This window comes from Brachyistius frenatus, unplaced genomic scaffold, assembly GCF_029030835.1.
Source record: "Brachyistius frenatus isolate BFR_SWC_R1_liver_20210118 unplaced genomic scaffold, ASM2903083v1 Contig_38, whole genome shotgun sequence".
Classification (NCBI taxonomy): Eukaryota; Metazoa; Chordata; class Actinopteri; family Embiotocidae; genus Brachyistius; species Brachyistius frenatus.
The window spans coordinates 2,220,310-2,240,776 of record NW_027210637.1 but is presented as its reverse complement, the minus strand read 5'-3'; the positions used below and the strand labels follow the sequence as shown (position 1 = coordinate 2,240,776).

The 20,467-nt window shown below is 39.9% G+C and overlaps 1 protein-coding gene across 3 annotated transcripts in view; it reads right to left on the bottom strand.

Moving 5' to 3' along the window:
* Positions 1 to 20,467, bottom strand: part of lingo2 (leucine rich repeat and Ig domain containing 2) — a 199,768-nt gene that overhangs the window by 145,520 nt on the left and 33,781 nt on the right. For all 3 annotated transcript variants that reach the window (XM_069701789.1, XM_069701788.1, XM_069701791.1), the window contains exon 2: positions 19,780 to 19,852. The gene's annotated coding sequence lies outside the window, so the exon portion shown is untranslated. The remainder of the gene's footprint in view (positions 1 to 19,779; positions 19,853 to 20,467) is intronic.

The window sequence follows — 20,467 nt, the reverse complement described above, 5'->3', positions numbered from 1 at the left end:
ATCCATTGGTCCATGTTTGTTAAATAGATTTAAAGTCACTTTTTTTTTCTCCTCCAATTTCTTCCATCCTAGGTAGAAATCAATTGGCTTATCACCACAGGCAATGTGGGGGTTACTTTCGGCTGATGTGATAAGAGAAATACTTGAGTGTGGAGTCATGAGTCACAGATTCTGACTGTGTAATTCCTTTAATATCCCACAGCCAAGTACCCTCTATTATTGTGAAAGCATGGTGGGGTGAAACAAATGAGATAGGAATTATTATTATTTTTTTATATCAAAGAAACGACAAGTGTTGAGAGGCATCTAAACAGCATGACTTCAATCTTCATGTAAGTCTTGTTTTTTAAATAAAGGAATAAACATGCTGAAATAAGATGATTCATACACAATGCATATTTGTTGCCAGGCTATATGAACATACATTTCAATTGGGCTTACGGTTCTTTGCTTATTTGATGTTTTGTATTATATACGTTGTAAAATATACATAATTTTAAATGTTATAATCATATATGGCATCAGAATAGCAGATTAATGGTTTGTAATGTTCAATTAAATACAGTAATGGGTGACAAAATAACCATACATTGCATTTACTATTTGTAATCATGCATTTTCCTGTATGATTATGAATAAATTTTCTGTCAAACAGTTGTCAACAGCTTTTGTGATGAGCCTAATGTTTAATTTGTTGTTTTTTTCTTACAGATAGCTGGCAGGGTGTGCCATCCCACCGAAGCATGCTGCCACAACGGAGTTGACAGAACTACTTTTGCGCCAATTCAACAAATCTACTTAAATCTGTAAAGCGGTATTATATTATTAATATTGCCTTAAATTAGAATACTACGCATCATTCCATTTCAATAAGACAACTCCGCATTCATCACAGGGCCACTGTCTTCTTAATGGCAGCCCTGACAGAACTACTGTTACCGCTCTACGAACGCGCTATGGACCATTTGTGTAAATTGTTTTTGTTCCTGACTTTGCATAAAATGATGTTAAAAAATAAAGACTTCAAAAGGCACCACGGTCTTTCTTGCAGAGGTGTGACAACTCGGCTAACAAAGCGAGGCGTGAACGGTTTGGTCCCCGTGACTGTTCCGACTTCAAATACTGTCAGAATAGTAGTTTGCAAAAGCCCCAGCGACACTACAATTTGTGAGAGAGGCCACCGAATCAGGCGAGGTGACGAGCCAGAGAGCACTCAAGCCCGCTAATATGCATTGTGGGTGGACTATTATTTCTGCTCCTTATTTTCTCATATGTCAGACAATGGCTGGTTAGTTTCGCAGAGCCAGACCTATCTCCACTGCAATGTGCCAGCGCTCGAGAATGGTCTGGCAGAACCAATATATCATTCTGGTACCGTGGGAAAGACAAAAAAAAAAACAAAAAAAACAACATATTTTTTAAACAAATCACAATCGTCTAGGGGGGCGTTAAGCCCTGGATACAGCCACTGTGCCTGTGTAATATTTGTTAAGGGGACCATGTTTGGGTGAAACATTTGCACATGGGGAGGCAGGACCCTGCCATTAAAATGGCTAAATCCCTGCAAAAGACTGAAAGGAAGCAAGCAGGTCTGCCTCATCGTACGATTCAAATCTTTGTCTAAACATGCCATTTTCAGCATGTGAGCTGCTGCTCGGAGGTTGTTGATGTTGTTTCCCGTTGCGATGGGGGATTGGAAAACAGTAACACGCATATAGTGGAAGTCCTTCGCTGTTCATGTCAAAATTATCTACCCAGTGACTCAGACTAATGCCTGTTAGGCTGACTGGACCTATAAATTGTCCTTTTTCATGCCAAAGGTCATTTTTCATGATGTTTTATTACCATTCAAGGTTGTAAACATGTTTGCTTTTTTGTCACCATTGCCTTTAACAACTTTTTTGTCAAATTATTCATCGATGTTCGTCTTTGACAAAGTCACCTGGCAGCACATTTCTATTCAAAAGCTTTTGTGCCACAGGACGAACAGAGGAAGAATAGCCATTCAACACAGACTGACAATACTCGGCAATGATAATGACTCACATACAACATATTCAAGCAGACAGCACAGCACATGAACAAAAATCTGTCAGCTCAAGAAATCAAGCCTATTCAAGTCTTAGTATGTAGCCCCTCCTTCCTCTTTTGATATCTTATTCAACATAACTAGGTCAGACATTTCGAGAGAAACACCACGGTAATCCGCAGGTTAAATAGTTCAATCAACTGAATCTAAGTTAAAATGTGATTGTACTATAAGTAGACCAAATAATATTTAACTATGAAGTAATAAACCACTACAGTGCAGGTCTTTTGTCACAGATGTGCTCTGACTTAAATTCAGTATATTTTTAGGATTTTCACATTACATAAAGCTAAATAAGATGACGGTGGCTGTGGGTCAAATATACACAACCCTGTAGAGGGCAAAACCATAGAATAATCCTGTGGCACAGAAATGGTAAATTAGGAAGTATAATTCAGGGAAGAATGATTTTTTTTTTTATAAAAGCTTTTGAGGTTAAATTAACTTTTGATAGAACATGCGCCTTCTCAGTCGGTTTTAGAAATCAGTCATGATCATTTCATAACCTCAGGTTACAGGAAATGTTGCCCTCCTATCGACGCACATACTAATGGTGCCTTCCAGCAGCTGAATTAAAGAAGCGATACAAATGTTTTCATTCAATACTACAAATGCAGCTGCCACAAATGTCCTGAAATAGCTGTGACTGAACTATCACTATACAATTACACATTATATTTTGCTTTTACCATTTTACAAAACTGATTTAAGATGCTTACGTTTGAGGTTTTCTCCGTTAACCTCTGAAGTCAGGTTTATACCCTTCACAGACCAGAAATAGTACTTCTCACTCTTTGACAGCACTGTTGATTAGTGTGAACGGCTAATTGTGATTTTTCATACCTCAAACTGCTGCCACTGATAAAACTGATGCTCATGTTTACTGCTTGTGCTGACACACTTCAGCAATTTGCGATGCCAGTTGGAAGATATCAGCAACCCCAACATATGCTACTTGCAGTTACCACGAGTAGGTTGACATGAGCGGTTATTGTAGCTGGCAGTGTATATATATATATACACAGCATCAGATAACACAGCATCAACAGGCTACTTGCCAATAACGCATGCTGCTGTACGCAGGTGTCAGGAAATGGAAAGATGGACATTGGAAGTAGGCAGGTCACACTGCAGAGTGAGTGAAGATGTTTATTTTTGGTTCTTGGTTTTACTTGTTAAAGATTTTTGGTGGTTTTTGTGTTTATATGTAAGTTGGACAGTTAGAAAACATACATTTCTAGAACAATCATGATGGGGGAAAAAAAAAAAGGACCAAAGACAGTGAATAAAGAAAGTGAAGGCACAGGAGAAGGCGGCCTAAATCAAAAGGTATATTAGGGCCAATGTTTCCCAGTGGAAAAAAAAAAAAAAGCTCCACTTCTTGCATCTCATGTCAAAGCATATGTTTGATTAATTTGCCATTTGTCTTTCAGGTGAAACCCAGCAAACCAACATATTTCGATGTGCAAATCTGACCGTGACCTCGGAGACGAAGAGCACAGCTGTGACCAGTCAGCTAATCAACGGCGGTGGCATTAAGCTCCCAGTGAAGCACGACAGAGTCAGACAGGAAGGTGGGATATAAGAAATCTCTCGAGGGTTGGCGAGGGGGGGCTTATAAGTGTGGTGAACTTCAGGTGATTCGGTTATGATTCAAAGAACACCAGCAGCCAGGATTATCCATCCTTTGTACGTGTCCTTACTGCTCGTTCTAATTCCTTGCTGAATCACCACCGTCCTGGAAGCAACCAGATTATTTTTGGTCTTCTTTGTTCCTCAACGTTACTCGTTATCTCTTTAAATACAAGTCGCCAACATCAATTAATCACAGATAACTCTTCCAAACGCAACACAAATGAGTGTCTTCTGATCTGCCGTGGTGATAAAACTCTGGGTAATTTTAGATCTATTTGTGAAGATCAGAGTGCAAATTATACGATGACAAGAAAGGGGGGCAACTTTGTCTCCAGGGCGTGAGGGGAAGACCGCAGTCAGTTCAGGCGCTTACCGACCTCTTTGCTACAAGGCGCTGCCTGATCACTTTCCTCCTGACCTCCTCCTGCCGCTGACCTTTACTCTGACGTCCGTTTGCTTCCCTAATACAACAGCGTACACGTGTGAAACTCCCAATTACTCATTCGATCCTGCTTAGTTTTAAGCCTGCATAACAACCACAGGAAAAAAACAAAACAAAAAAACAGGGTGCATCATCTTTAAGTCCTAATTCTTAAAACATTTCAACCTTCTCTTTTTAGCACCAAAAAAGTGCCAGATAAGATATCTCCTGTCGCCGTGTTGACCGACTTGTTTGTCTTTCGCACGCATGGGTTGTAATATTGTTAAATAAGGTAAAACTCTGGAACTCAATTACCAAGTGAACGCATCGCGACAAGGGGTCGCTTCACTGCTCGTGGCTGAGCGCCAACATTAGATAATGTGACATTTTTAGTGAGAACGAAATGCCAAGCCAACATTGGAAAGGAGAGGTTGCAGCTGGCTAACATTTGTTAGCTGAGGTTAGGAAAGGCAACTGTTTGCTTTAGCTGGCCAATGTTAGTCAGCCAAACTTTAACTTAAGGCACGAGTTAGAAAGTAGCATTCACTCGGAGCCATTTTGACAATTCAGAAAGTCTAAAGGTAAGGAACTAAAGTGTGCTCAACAGGCTAGATGGCGAGCTACCTCACCTGCATTGGCTTGAGGGCCGCATGCAAAATAAAAGAAGTTAATGAGGACTCGCTGCGATGATGGAAGCGAGGCTGGCAGACAAACTAATGACGAGGTTAACAAATGGTAAGGTCCCCTCAAGGGGTGTCTGAAATCAAATTACAAGATTCTTCCAGGCATGAATGTGCAAAATAAAAATAGCTGCTGTATTTACAATTACGGGTAAGAGGGACGTATAAATGCATAGATACAAATGTAAACCCTAGTTAATCCCGGTCGAGATTGAATATTGCACTTGTTTTTCTCCTCAGAATATGGTCCCAATCTCCCTAAAGCCACTAATATACATTTATTTATTTTTTTACACTGGCTGCAAACTAGCATCATTGCATAGGACACTTTCCATCAAACATGATGTGCACAAGCTAAGGTACACAAGCTAACCATGATGTACAGCCTCTGGCCTCTATAAAAAAAAAAAAAAAAAAAAAATTAAAAAAAGACATCGCTGTACTGCATCCAAAACAGCTGCTTATTTTGTGTTTCACAGTCTGTTTGAGTACGGAATAGTTTTATTTTGAGCATTTTTCTTTTTTTTTTGTATTAAAACTGTTCTAATACAACAATGATGCGCATGTTTGCAAGACCGAATAACATTACAGTCCTGTAAACGCCTTCATGGTACCGTTTCAAAACGGACACTTGCATCAGAGGACATTTGCATAAAGCTTAGCCATTCTCCACTTTCCCCTCGAGTGCCACCGGGTGCCTTTTAAATCTCTGTTCTGGCTGCATCAACATGTCCCACTGATAATGAGTGGCCGCCTACTGCCGTTTGTAGACCCTCCATGTGAATGGCCTGCAATGGTATAACAATGACACGCTACCCCTCCACAACCAACCACACAATCAATACTGTTGTTTTGTTTGCTTGTTTGTTATATTAGTGATATTACTTTCCACTTCCATTGCCCACACCCACATACAGTAACCTTAGTCTCCCCGTTGCTTTCTCCCTCTGATTTGCTGTGACTTATTCTTTGCCCTGCCAAGGCACTGCATCAGGAAGTGGTGTAGGCCCCCCTTGACAAGAACTTGACACTTTGAGGATCAATAGCGGACTGAATCTTCACTGCACCAAAAGTCAAGCTACCTCTTAAATCGATGACTGGCAACTGCTAACTGGAAACAGATCCTGTTATTCTGCTGTTTGTCTTCCCCTTGCTTTTTCTCGTCCATTACATACACGTTCTTCTGCCAAGAAGAATTACACTTTAATAATACTGTACCTCTGATCGACAAGCCCCAAATCTATGGAGTACTGTACGTATTTAATGTTTATTTACCAATTGTAACCTCTGTTATTTATATCTGAAGCACATAACAAAATGTAAACAGTATGTCTTCTTGTCAGTCATATTTCGCTTGCTCTTTTGTCTTCTTCAGAGGGCAAATATTTTCATTCCATTTGGTTTATGTTGACAAGAGGATGCACTTATTTAGCAGGGGATTTATCTGTGAGAAATGATAATCTCTTAAAACTTGACCTTTTTCTCCCCAGATCTTCTCAAGCTACTTCCAACTGCTGAATGATACATGGGGGCTTAGTCCGTCTAGATGAGAACCCTAATTTATTTCCTGATTTGTTGGATTGCTGCTCTTCGGGCTATCAGCTGCCATTTTGGCAGCGATTCTTTACAGACAGGAATGTATCGATTGAGACCACAGACGGCTCTAAGCCTTACCTACCTGAACCCAGGAATCCATTAGACACTTGTCAGAAAATAAATCAACATGTGTAGGGTAATATTTTGTAGTGCTGTATTTTAAATTTTAAATTTAGCGTATATTACGAGTTTAAAGTGTGATTCGTAATAAAAAATAAAAGGTGCAGGAAGACAAAGTATGCAATGCCTGTGTGTGAAGGTTTTTCTCCACTATTTTAAGTCATACCATATCCCCATGTGCCTGAAGACAGTCACAGAGGTCCAGAAGGGCAATTTAGACAATTCTTTAAGGCCTACTTCAACTACGTCTCAATGTCAAAATATCAGACATACCAATAACTCCTGTCACAATATTTACATAAACGGTTGATAGTGAAAATTTGGGCTGACCAAATAATCCCTAGAATTGTTTTTTTTTTTATAAATCTCTAACAGCTGGACTAACAGAAATGTCACGAGTCCATCATTATTTGCCATTTTTTTTTAGGTTTGACTGGTGCTCTTTTAATAATGTCATCGAGTTGTGCCCCTTTTATCTGCTTTAGTCTAATGGCACGAGTGGAGAATTAGCACCTACCATAGTTCCTTGTTTATTCTGATTATTTGTACCCGTCATTAATTTTGTTGTATACCTCAGTAATATATTTTGTATATTAAAATTCGTAATTATGTCATATCGACGTGTGCAATTTGTTTACAAAAACTAAGAGGCCAATAGCGATGTATTTGTTATATTATCTTCTTAATTAGGTGTATGTGCATTATTAAACTTTGAATCGGTATATTTTATAACAATGTCATAAAAATTAGCAGAAAAATACTATTAAAAAGTGAAGGATTTGTATGACAATTAATTAACTAAATTTCCATCATCATGATAGCCCTATGCATGGGGATGTAAGGAACTGAGCAGATGGATGTAACACACTGTATATACATGAATGTAAATAAATATATATCCACACAGAATAAAGAACATATTTAAAAAAAAAAAAACACTTACAAACATGAAATCACCATGAGTTGATTCACCAGGGGATTTTTGAAAAGGTACCATTTACATATGCTGTGTCATTATTCAGAAAACCTGATCCGTTTCAGGTGAGTAAACACTATTTTTTTTTTTTATAAATGAACTGCACACTCATTTTCAGGCCTCACTGACCACTCAGGTGCTCTGCTGTGTAATGAAGGTCAGAGGTGAACGTACAAAACAATCCAACACGCTCACATTTGTTCCGGTGATCTAGCCTGTGACTTTTCGGTACTCCAGGTCTGTGTGGCCTTTCGCAATGCTAACCATTAGACCCTCACAAAAATCATTAGCCAGGGTGATTGTGAAGAACAATGATGGAATCCATAATCTCTGTCCCGTTATCTGGCTGCTCGATTTAATGACCGGGCAGGTGTTAATGATGATGGAGACCAAGGCTGGCTCTGACCAAAGAGCCATGAGCAAAGTGTAATGGGGTGAAAAGCTTGCTTTGGGACAAAAGTAAATTATGGCCCTCACAATCAATAGTAATAAGTAAGCCAATGGGGCTTTGCTCCAGTTCTCATAATAATAATGAGGAAACCAACTTATTCTTCCTTTCTCATGTTTGATTTCAGCTATTCGGCATTTACCAAAATAATAGTAGGGGTCGTAAAAACAGTGAGGTGACACATTCATCGATAAACCGTATTGAATCACAACATCAAGATTACAATGTAAAATGAAGACAGAGGGGCTAACAAAACCCACCAAATTAACTGTCTGAAGGTACATTTATAAAATTTAATCAACTACGATGTAGAGCTAGCCAAAACCAGCACCAGTAAATCAACAATTACATTACTTTTATTTTATTTATTTTTTTAAGTAGAGAAATGTTTTAATAATTGCGGGATATGAATCATGAAACTCGATTAATACCTGGCTGTGCAAACCTCCTATTAAAGTAATAAAGAGATGAAGGCCAAATTTTCATGTTACTAAATGGCAATTAAATAAAATCATGGATTTAATTATTTTAGTTAAAACATTAAATAATATAGAGGCAGTAATGATGTTCCTTTTCTCATTTGGAAGGGGAAAAAAAGAAGGAGAGTAGAGTAAATTAACATAATCTAAGTGAATGATTGCCATCTTTCATCAGATATATTAAAATAAATTGCTCCCATTTGAAGGAAGAAACTATACTTGTTATGGTTATTAGTTCAAGTTTCTACGGACACAAGGCAAAATGTGCAACTAATGCACAACTGAGTCCGAACTGCAGATGTAGACGCTTAAAATAAAAGATATTCTGCCAATTCATCTATGAAATCAACTTTATTCAAATACTTAATGGTAACGCTTTTCTGTTTTCTGCAAACGTTTGTCGTGTAATTTCATATAACAAGCAAATTTCTCAATGAAAAGACCAAACCAACAATAAATTGCTCCAAACACTACCTGATACAAATGTGAAAATTGTTCAGAAATAGTTGGACATTGAGGTTTTAAAGATATTCAATTTTTGTTTAAATTTTCGGACATTTTTGTTGGTCAAAATTGTGAGTTGGCGCCTTAAGGATGCTTTCAATTTCTACCCGTACATCTCGGAGACAGTCTCCTACAGTTTGCAGTATGTGATGGTTCAGTTGAACTATTTTACTTCCCAACAATTAATTTAGCAGGGTGGCTCGACTTGCTCTGCCATGAAAGATTTTAACTAATTATCCAGTCAGGAAGGATAATTATTCCTGGCCGTGCTCTTTTGCGGAGCATGTTTGTCAGCTAAATTACCCATAATACTCGTGACTAATGATAAAGCTGCAGTGAGGATCTGCTTCTTTAGAAACCTCAAACAACTTTCCATTTATCAATAATTAACTTGGGGGAGCTTGAATGACCTGTGAAAAATGATCTTCTGAAGTGCATTAAGAAACCGGGCATAACTTTAATATTTCAGATACAGCGACGTTGATTCAAAAAGGGTGAAGAGGACACAAGCTGTAGACACAAGCAGCTACAATTTTAAATGTATTGGTATCCCAGATGCGCATTAATGAGAAATACTGCATATCCGTCCTTTTTTTTTTTTTTTTTTTTACATCTAATATTTGCAGCTTTTTTCACATAACTGCATCAAAATTAAGTTTTATACAAAATAAGTCTTAAAAGATACACCCTTGAATTCTGCGAGAGGCCTTTCTCTCAGCATACTTAAAATGCAACAGAGGAGGGAAGGAGCAACATCTATAGGAAGCACGGCCGCGTGGATACGCATGGTGTGAAACAAAGGTTCATTGAACGGGGGTTAGAGACTGGAGCTGGAAGTCAGAGCTAATCAGCCATGAGAAGCTTCTGTCAGCTTCTCCCCTTCTCCGGTGGAAAGACGAGGAGTCGGGCAGGTCTGTGACGGTCACTAGAAGCACATTTCTGGCCCCTTTGAGAGAGCTACCGTGTGTGGATACCGGTGTTTGAGCTTGTCTAGCAGCTCCATTACAAGAGGCTCTCTTGTGTACGGGTCTGTTGGAGTCCAGGAGCTGTGGACACGCCGTTTTCTCACGGTTAGCATTGCTGTTTGTCAGCCTTAAACATCTTGTTAAGCTCTGAACACAGCCGTTATCCGCAAATCCGCGTGTTGTGTTTGCTGCCGCCGAAGAGGAATGAATATTACACATGATGTATTTTTTCTGAGACCATAATATTACCAGCATTAGCTCCGTGTAAGAGGCATTTGTACTTTTGCGTAGCAGCTGTTAAAACGTTGACTGGGTCAACAAACAGCGGAGACCTCAGAGGCTTGCCTGTTATGTCACGGTCAGGAAGGGGCCAGAGAATTTGGCTGAACCGTATGCCAACAAAAATCAAGTGCTAACACAAATGTGAGTGATTTATGTTGGCATATTGACGTGTACAGTGCAAAACATTTTTTTTTTTCTGAAAATTGCTTGCAGTTCCTTTTTAAGGATTGGAAACTTATAAAGAAGCTTTTAACTTAAACAATAAGACGGCTACATCTACCGTCTTATTAGGGCAACACTTTTACTGTGTTACCAAAACATTGGTAATTTTATAGGAAAACATCCTGCGAGGGGGTTAATAAACTTCCATATTATGTGTCTGCATGTACTGTAGGACCTACATATCGTATGCATGATTGCATCGTGTAAAGAATTGTTTTTCTACCAACAAATGAGATTCCAGACTACAGCTAGCAAACAGTGGGGGTGAGAACTGTCACATCACAGCAAGACTTTTCACGCAAAAAAAAGCAATTTTATACTTTGATAGCAGCTCGTATATATACAAAGTGCTGTGAAAAGGTGGCGTCATCCCTGTTGCTACTTATTTTTTATTTTTTGGGGGGAATATGTGAAATCACAGGGGTCCTTGTAATCAGCGAGGATGTTCCCCAGCAGACCACTGAGGAAACAACAAAAACCCTTGGTAACAATACCATTACTACTGGATCTTCTAACGCACCGGCTTGATCTCAAGAATCTCAGGTTAGCCCACACAGGAGCTGATAAAAGCCTTTGTGTTTTACCTCAAAGGAACATGCGCCCGTAACACTCTCTGCTGCAAAGTTAAAGGAAAAACAAATGTAAAGCTTCTCTGCCTTCATTCCCTGACAGAGACACGTACGCTCTGAGACGAGGAGAACTTTGTGAGGGACTTGTAGGGTAATTCTGACAAACAGGGGCTCTCAAATGGCCGGGAGGCGGCTGCCGCCGCTGCTACTGCTGACACCATCACCAAATGAGGCCCCAAATGCATCACAGTCATTAGTTGCTGTTTGCGTGACGTGCTCATTAATGCGCTCATTACATCCCTTATCGCCAAACTTTTCCGATTTTGAGGAGTTAAACATCAAGAAATTCACAAGGTGTCGTGGGGTTAGCTCATGAGCTCGACCGTAAATGACAGCGGACAAAACAATTTAGAGAACAAAGAGAGAATTATTTGAGATTCAGAGGTTAGATAGATGCAGGGATAAAACGATTACTGCAGAACAGTTGTTGTTTTTTTAAAAAAAAACACTGATAAATTGCTTCGTGCGTGGTTCTTCTGTTCAAAGAGAAAAGCTGTGTGAATGACTTTTCAGCATATTTCATGCCACTTTTGACCTGTTGTTTTCCTCTTTGGATTTGAGAACAACGGGCTTCCTGCTCTATGTATAACCTCACTGTTTTCCTGTAAAGTATTGTTTTATAAATCTAAGTAAAACAAGTGGCCGATGCGTCACTGTGTCACTGTTCACAGCAGGTTGAGAATTGAAGGAGAACTGCGGAAGATCGAAGGTGACAATGCATTTTAAATATGTAGATCCATGATACCTCGGAGAGCGGCCTGAGTAAACTGTAAAACAGAAAAGTCCACGATGGTTGAGGTCGTGTCCGCCTGGCAGGCAATGTATTTCTCTTTGTCTAAACTAAGAAAAGGGGATGCAATTTCTGCAGGTAATTGCCTATGTTAATCTCAGTCATGCTTGAGAGAGGGAAGAACCTCTCCCATCCTTCCAAGCAAGCAAGGCCAGTGGTCAGCTGTCCCTTGACCGCGAAGAGCTTCACTGACTAATTACTGCAGTCCAGCTGCCTACACTCTCAGGAGTACTCACCCAGCTTCTCTGCCACAGCACTTCTCTCCCAGGCTCTTCTGTAATCACCGTCAGTCCTCATCCAGTTGGGTAACAACATCATGGTGTCTTGAGATCTTGCCTGCGCAAGTCTCTCATATGAATATAGCTATTTGATTTCCATCCATCCTTCGGCTTACATGGGTGCCCCCGTTAAATTAATAATGAAAACGATAATGAATCAACTAAAGAGGGGAAATCCAATCACTCTAGGAGGGGGAATGAATAAGAAACCCATTTGCACACCATAAAGGAATAAGCCACTGAGGCTGACTTTGTGTTTTATACCACCGTATTTGTGGAGCTTGAACGCAGCCTAAATAAAGACTCTCAGACGTCCTGCCTAAACACGGCAACAAATCCAAATGAAAATAATGGCTACAATGTTGCAAGCAGAGCCACTATTCAATTAATTTCAACATACAGCATACATGTCAGGCCGAACGTGGTCTACCAAAGACAACAATACCAATTCCACTGGTTTTCAGTCAAATTTCAAGGAGCGAGAACAAATCTGGCCGAAGTCCAGCTCACACAATTTGTTCCTTGTTCCAGTGACTCTTTACACCTATCCATCCAAACCCTCTATCCAATTCACTTCCCTGCATGGCCATGTTGCAGAGCAACGGTATTGATTCTTCTTTTGTTTCCATTTTTTTTAAACTTTCCTTGACAATGAACCATCTCTCTGCTGGTAACCCCTCTGCTCTTGTTCCTTTTCTTTTTTTCTTCTGTAAGAAATAGTACTTTCATCTGCGGGGACAAAGCCAACTTTTGTATCCACGCACTTCTTTAAGCCTGGCCTGTATCGTTAAATGATTTTTTTTTGTGTGTGTGTCGAAGAATTCAATTCCCCGCAATTCAGTAATCTTTTATTTTTGTATAAAACTCCCTTTTGTGAAAGTACTCATGTAAACTGTACTGCATTTTTAAATCACAATACAATTTAAACATCTGTGTCAATATTACTCTGTCCCTCGAAAATAAATAAATACATAAATAATTCTCTAGCACTGTTTGAAAGCACGACCGCGGGCCTAACGTTAAGCTACGCCAGTCGGTTGTGTCCCAGCCTCCTGAAAGCAATCTGTACAGCATCCACTCCCTCCAGGCACTTGGGAAGCTCACTTAAAGACATCAATACTCCAGGAAATGAGACACAGAGCGATGGCTTCAGAGACGGAGAAGTTAGGCGGCTGACTGAGATGCCCTTACATCTTATTTAAAAGTGCTGCTGCTCGATGCCGTTCCATCGTGCTTTCTCTCTCGTTAAAAAACATCAAACTGCACCGGATGTCCAGTCGAAAGGCAACGATAAGGGAATAAACCAGGCACCTTAACTGCCCCCGCTGAATGAACTACACGTTTCTTTTGTAATTCCCACAAACAAGAATATTCTTTTAAGTTTCTGTATTCATTTCAAATGACTAGACATTTGGCTGTTTCACATTACGAGGAGCTTTTGCACCATACAGGCGGTATAATAGCTCTCGGTTCTTTTTTTTTTTTTTTTTTTGGTTCAGCCAATTATGCGTCAGTGTCTCCGATATTCACACAAAATTGAACAAGCCCTCCGCTGTCTATCAGCATTATTGATAGATTCTCAACAATGTGCTTCAATTACCATCAAACTTCCATCACAATGTTCAAACACCTTTTTACCTTGCCTAGCTGCAGATATTCAGGAGTACATGAGGAGGATTAATCCTTATGCTGAATATTCAGATAACTTCCCCCCGACTCTCTCCTGGAACATTGTGCTGTCAATCAAGTGTCAGCCACTCGGTCGCTGCTGTCAAACCCCCCCCCCTTTTTCATTGCCGTGGCAACAAAAAAGACAAATGCAGTGGGAATACAAATCAGCTGGCATTAGAATGACGGAGGAGGCACTTGGCAATAGCTAAACGTGTCAGTGATAAAAGTATTGCGGATTACTCGTGACAAATAGCCTCCAATCTATCAAATTCCAATTGTAACTGGAACTGATGCAATGTGACGCAACACTGGGATGCAAAGGTTGAGCCAGCCTGCCTCAATCTGTTGAATAGAGCCTATATTTTTCCCAGATGAGTGATACAATGTTAACAGACATACAGCCGAAATGTGCCCCAGTGGGTGATTTCAGACGCAGAATGCATCATCTCCGCGTCCGCCGCGACTCTCTTCACTGATCGATTATGTTGTCACGGCGTCCAAATATTGTCACAATCGTGGCTCGACTCGCTTATCACTCGAGCTCAAATTTATGCGTTTTCCTGCTATCTGCACACTCGTGTCTATCCCAACAGGCGACCGAGTTGTGCCGCACTGTGCCGGAGGCCCGCAGAGACTCTGCAGCACCAGCAGGGACACGCTGCTCTAACATCTGAGATAAAACAACAGCGGGCATGAGCCGTAAATTTCACCGTGTCAGATCGATGAGATCAATAATCACTTCTCTTGCACATTCTCCTCACTCCTAAGTTACTGCTGGAAACAATTGTCAATGTCGCCGACTTGTTCTCAACAAGCTACACTTTCATGTGTTAAATCAGTTTTGGCAAACACTGTTATCAGGTGGTTCATGACGCACAAAGCAAGTGATAAACAGATTTTCTTTTTTTTTATGAAAAAGCTAGATATTCACTTTCAGTGCTAAAAGTAAACACTTTCAAACTACTTCCAAAAGGTGAAGATCTTAAATGTTTTTCTGAGCGTAATGTGGTTTGGTTCGTCTCACACACACACACACACAGTCACCATCTCTCACGCCGCCTTTGTCTACATCTGCCGCGTACAGCTCGGTGGCAACCTCAAATCTAACCCTATTCAGCTTCCGTGTTGATCTGCATAACATCTAATGCATCCTTTCATGCTCTGCCACCTCCTCACCCCATAGCATGATGCTGCTGACTGTCAGTTCTCTGGAAGAAGCTCTGATGTGGCAACCTGTGCTCTGCAGCTACTGCCGGGCCACCGGTGGGACCGGGGTTTGAAAGTGATGATGATCTATTCAGAGGGAGCGAGTCTAAAGCATCACGCAGGTTTGCATGAGCAGGTATGCAGCAGGTGGCATCAAACAGACTTGATGTCGGAGTCGGGCTCCGAGGTAAGTTCAGAGGTTTTAAAATACATAAAGGTTTTTATTTCTATGCGTGTATGTGAGAATGTGCACGTTAAAAATTGTAGCAAAACCTAACGGTGACTTTGATCTTTTCACAAAACTATGTAGGTTTCTATGAAGCCCCCTCGTGTTGTCTTCACCGCAGCGCAGGCAAAGTAAATGCACTTTGATAGAAAAAAAACAACAACCTTGTTTTCTACAACAGGATTACAACACTAGACAGGCCTGTCGGTATCTCGCCGCTGCCTTTTTGCTTGTGCCCAGGGCTTCATTAAACCTATCTCAAAGAAAAATGTAAGATTCTTGGTCTTCATTGAGTGCACAAAGGCAGCTGTGCCAATCCGCAGACAGGAAAAACAAGTTGCATCATGCATCGTGGAACAATGGCTTACATTTAAGTGAGATGGTGAGAGAAATGTAAAACGAGTATTTCGGAGACGGGCACAGTGTGGAGTCTTTGATGGTTTTGCAATGAAATCACACACCAACCCAACCAAATTTCTACCCAAACTAGATGAGAAAAAAGGGGGCAAAAAAAAACATCCCAAGGTACCGCTTCAGCCGCCCGTTATTTACTTTGAGAAGATAACCGTGAATAGAAATGCCTCGGCCCCTTCTTCTTGCTTTCACATCACATAGTGATCTGTGCATTTTCTACTGAATGAAATCCCCTCACTCCAGTCTAACTTAGTTGTCTCTGAGACACCTTGAGTACACTTTAATGATTGCAGTAAAGCTGTGTGCAGGCAAGAAGTGATTCATGTGATCTTGTCTACACCCTCGGTAATGTGCAGAAGTACAATCTCCCTCGAAAGTGTAACACCACACAAGTTGGTAAGCAAGAATGCAGAATTGTTCAGACTCGAAACAGAGGCAAGGCAATAAAATATGAGGTTAAATTGAAAAGTGTCAAAAGTGTTCCTGTTGCACACAAACCGAGAACAGCACAGTGATGTTCACGGAGAGGGAGGAAACGAATAAGTATTGTGTGTAATGTTTCAAGTAATATCGCATTATCGGCATTAGCACCTGTGTTACACGGGTTTTTGTGACTTCTGGTGATCGCACATTTCACAAAGACCACGCATCAAATTTTGCGCCAATTTCTGAAGTCTCCGTTGCCAATTCGGAGTTTTATATGCACTCTCTGCTTACTTTCCTCAAGTAGATTAACTGTTAATATGTAAATATAACATGTTGAATGCTAGTTGAAGTGTGCTTCATCCCTGTTTTTTTGTGGAAAATATACACAAGACAACAGCAGGGGTTCATTTTTATCTCATTTTGTTGTACACATATACACTTAATCTCCTCATCCAGTTGTCATTGTGGTTTGTTTCTCATCAATTCACAGTTTTCTTGTATTGTTTAAACGGTGTGCATATATATATATATACACACCAGCAGGAATTAAACATTTGTCAAAACTTCTTTGACCTCGGTGTATTTTATTTGTTTCCAAAACGGTACAATGCAGGTGTTCAGCGTGGCAAATCCATGAAACAGGATTAACAATTTATAAAAGTACCTCTTAACTCCAGGGCTTCTGGTTCTCAGCTTTGAAGTCGGGTTCATATAAATTCAAGGTTTGTCCAAGTAATTGCCATAAAACTACAAAAGAAAATGCATGTCTCACTTCTGTTTGATAAAGATGTTTTAAAACAGCAGCATAGTTTTAACTGCAAGTTTAGAGTTGTGTACAAGACGAAGAACAGACAATGCATTTTGGTGGGGAACACTGTTCACAAGATTTTTTTTTGTTATTTTCTTTTTTCACTTTTTGGGGCATGTTTGCATTTCCGAGATAGGATGCAGGAAAAAATAAATGCGAGGGGACACAAATTGGGACGACATGCAACAAGGGTACCCTTGCTGACTCCAACTTGGGATGTTATGATTACACGGTCAGCGTCTTAAACCCCAAAGGTGACCAGAATGCCCAAAAGATATAAAGAAAACACCACCTAATTATAAGAACTTCAAAAAGCTTCTCCTTTTCTCTTAAGTGTAAAGAAGAATTACAAATGCTGTCATGGTTACAGGAGTGTCGGCAATAATTCTTAATCGATTAAAAGTAGACTCAGTTGATACTGAGACGAGTAGGACAAGTCAGTAGTTTTAACACCTACAAAACAAACAAAAAACTGAAATCATACCCCCTCTGTACACCACTGGAGCCTGCTGATTGATGAATCAGCAGACTCCAGTGGTGTACAGAGGGGGTATGATTTCAGTTTTTTAACAAATAATATGAAAATATGGGACGTCTCTATAGACCCAGCAATTCAATTGACATTCAGCAACTCCTCAAGGAAAAGTCCTAGATGAAAAAAAAGAAAAAGAAAAAGATATGAACCTATATAGGCTACAATATGAACCAACACTGAGTATGCAGCAGTTGAAAGATAGCATGTTTTGTTGGTTTGTCTTTCCAGTAAAGGTAAATAAAACAAATCACTGGACACAGCAACTAACAACAACCAGCATATATATGTTGAACTCATCCATGATTTTAGAAGTTCCAAAGGGTCATTGAGTTATAACGAAATTTAATAGTTTATTCTACTATTGTCTTGTCTGAAAACTATTCTTTTCACTTCCGCCAGAAGGTGGCGGTGATGCACCCCCCAGCTGTTTACCAATTGCCATTAACCATCAAAAGAAGGAGAAAACGAACATGTTACTGGCAGGTGTCGGTAAAACGTGTGTTGCTCTGTGAGATTACACTACGAACAGAAGAAACATGCAAAGACGACTTACAAACATCGAAAAGCTCTGCGTGGAAGTCCTTCAAAAAAAAAAAATGAAAATGAGGTGCAGTGCAAATTCTGCTGGTTAAAACTAGCATATCATAAGTCTGTCACAGCTATGCACAATCATTTAAGAGCGAACAAAGCAGACAGTCCACACAATGAACAATCAATGGCTAGCCTTGTTGCTCCATGAAGTAAGTTTTACGTTGGTTGTGCAGAGCAAAGAACATCATTAACCTCAAAGATGATAGCTTCGCAAGACCAATATTAACTCTGTTGCTTCTGTTTCGCCAAGAGTTAGACTGGACGCTACAGTGACTTACTCGTACGTATTGCCCTTTTAACTTATCGAACCTGACCATGTCAAAGATGACAGCAACAGAGCAAATACTATTTCAAAAGTGACTTTCTTTTAGAGGTGGGAGATAAATGACTTCCATTCTATGTTCCACACTCGGCATTTCATGTGTCTTTGAAGACTCAAGCTGTCTGAAACGCTACAGTTGGTATAGATCATTTTTTTACTGTCGGCACAATACCAGTAACTGCAGGCTAGTGACAGCAATGTCTGCTTCCATTTCGTCACCCTCCCCAGAGCTATCAGGCTTTTACTAGATCCCCATAAACCTCCAGGCAACATTTCCACCCAATGTTTGATTAGTTGCATTGGCAATTACTATAAAACAAGCTGCTTTTGTACTTAATAAAACAGTATCAATGTAGTTACCACTTATACTGAAAAATAAATGAATAATCATAAACAAGTGATTCTGCAATAATTGACTGGATCATGCTTCATTGCCGTCCGTTCCACTGTGCCATGCTCTCCCCTCTAACCTCGCCAGTACAATTTGGGACTGCTGAATGGGCACGGTAGTTGGCATGGAGCTGTGAGCATGCTCTTATCATGTTCAGCACAATGACAGGGATTGGTAAGAGAGAACGGCTTTACGGCTCTGGATTTGTGCCCCATTGGACTGCAATCACCCCGACCAGCACTTGTTTAGCCCTGGGGACACAAGTGTTTGCGCCTCCTTTTTGAGACCTCTCCAGAACAAACACAGGAGTTCTTACATCAGTGTGTGCAACTGTATGTAACATTTATGAAATGTGCCACTAAAAATTAGGCATCTCTACCGTACAATTCCTGCTACTGCCGGGTTTTCAGTGCCAGAAAATGACAGAATCCTGCATGCTGCTGCTCCAAATACTACAGACTGAAAACCTATGAGACAGCTGTACAGTAACCAGTCAGAGCCTCATTAGTTCTTTATCACATCTTTCTACGGTGCTGAGTTGACAAAGAAATGTCAAAATCAATGTGTTTCTTTTTTTCGTTTTTTTTTTTTTTTTATATATCTTCTCTGACTGTCGGCAGATTCAAATAAAGCCGAATGTGAAAAGAACAGTGTGTTCTGCTGGCCTATTTTGAAAAGCCTCCCACGGATTCACCCGAGTTCAGTGCACCTGAGGGCGCGTTATATACCATCTTCAAGAGAGGATGTCAGAGGCTTTTTTAATTGTGTCCCAATATTTTCAGTGTCCACAAAACTCCTTTTCCTCATTAAATATGTATAGATAAGCAAAAAAAAAAAAAGGGGAGGTTGCCATTTTGGTTTCCACACCCATCTCCCTAAATGAAAGACATTTGTATTTTTAGAATGGTACTTCTTTTAAGCAGGTAGCATCTGGTAATCTTTGACCTGCATCTATTCATAATACTGAGAATATTTATAGCCCACACATGGTTATCAAGTCATGCATGAAGCCCTGATGTTTTCCCCTGAGGTACACATTTATTCATGCTAACACAGACACAAAAGACTAACTTACCATACTGGAACAGAGGCAAAGAACATGTCTGCTTCCTTCAAGGAGAGTGGATAGGTGCCTACGCAGATTCAGTCTGAAACATAAAAAGGAAAAGACCTCTGTGAGGACACGCAATATGAATGACTTGTGTCATTCTACAAGACAGACACATCAGAAACATTTGGAATGTCAGCATGCAGGAAGCTTGTGTCACCCACTCATTGTGCGTCACACATAAGAACAGCGGCTGAATACATAAAAAACAAAGGAAAAACACATGTACATCCTTTCTATACTTTCTATAACTACCATTCCGGTTTCCCTGCAGGTTCATGGACAGCCAGATGTTATCAGACTAATATAGAACATAATATTGCAAAATTTGATTTCAGTGACATTATTGATTTGTTTGGAGAAAATACAAGTTACCTCTTTATGACTCAGTAACTCTGAACAGCTTGTTTATAGACTCCACAAAAATACTAGATCTTTTCTGGCTTAGCTCTATCAAAGCTAATAATTTGCAAACCCATCAGCCATTATTCTTTATAGCGGTACTGAACCTTGACTTCAATACTGGATTCTGAATGCCATTTTTTTTTTTTTTTTTTTTTACCGATTTTATAAAATTAATTTTCCCAAAAAGAAATTAACATTGCACATTATGTTACAAATCTTTAGTTTTCATGCAGTTTAGAGGGGGAGAGAG